A 965-nucleotide genomic window follows, 5' to 3' on the forward strand; every position below is an offset into this window, starting at 1 on the left:
TATATATATATATATATATATATATATATATATATATATTGTTTCCTTTTATGTTTAGCTATAATAAAAGCAATTTTACATTAATCTGAAGGAACACTCCATTGCTTTGTGTCGTTCAAGTTTATTATTCTTTACCAAAAATAGCATTAGCATTGACTTCAAAGTTTTGGCCTGCTAAGACATTATCGGACTGTGATGCGTTAAGTATATCTTGGTTTTATACAGTCTCTGTTGCGATACAATTTTTCTAGTGTTTGTGCGGTTCAGTTGCATGTTAACTAGGTTGTATGTTTCGTTTCGATGAAGTGGTGCTGTGGACAAATGTGTATTGATAAAATTTGAGGTCATGTTTTTATTCAGAATTTATTCATGCGTGTAGAAATTTGTAAACAGAAATGTATTGTTATGTGCGTCAGCTTCACATCATGGGATTATGTTTTAGTGAGTCACAAAATAATGTAGGTAAGCAGAGGAAGTTTTTGATCAGTGGATATGACATTAGATCTTGTTAGTTTTGTTTTTATTGGATTTAATCTTTTTCTTTGACAATGTAAAGAACAAAGTTCAAAATTTATTCCGCTATATAAAAGCTGAGTAATTAGGCGTGGCACCATTTTCCTGATGGAATTTTCAAGGGTTCACGAAAGAATGTAAGAAAGTAGCATGTTTTAACTTGTCATTAAGTTTCTATATATGTTGCTGGCGTTATTTTGGGTATGGTACGGTGTTGTTAGGATAGAACTTTCTTTATCTACAGAGTCCAAGTCCACAAAAGGATGAGTGTAGTTGTAAAGGTTGTTGGTCAGTATATTTCTCTCTGGAGGTTCCTCGTTCTATAAGCAAATTCATTAATATGTAAATATTTTAACGCTTATGTTTTATGTAGTGTAGTTTGGTTTTATAAATATTTCTTCAATTCGGTTCATTTTGTGATACACACACACACACACACACACACACACACA

At 31.7% G+C, this 965-nt stretch overlaps 1 protein-coding gene across 4 annotated transcripts in view; it reads left to right on the top strand.

The window, feature by feature from the left end:
• LOC106877599 (probable G-protein coupled receptor CG31760) overlaps window positions 1-965 on the top strand; it is a 1,064,573-nt gene that overhangs the window by 180,387 nt on the left and 883,221 nt on the right. The gene's annotated exons all lie outside the window — the stretch shown is intronic.

This window comes from Octopus bimaculoides, chromosome 9 (assembly GCF_001194135.2).
Source record: "Octopus bimaculoides isolate UCB-OBI-ISO-001 chromosome 9, ASM119413v2, whole genome shotgun sequence".
NCBI classification, from domain to species: Eukaryota; Metazoa; Mollusca; class Cephalopoda; order Octopoda; family Octopodidae; genus Octopus; species Octopus bimaculoides.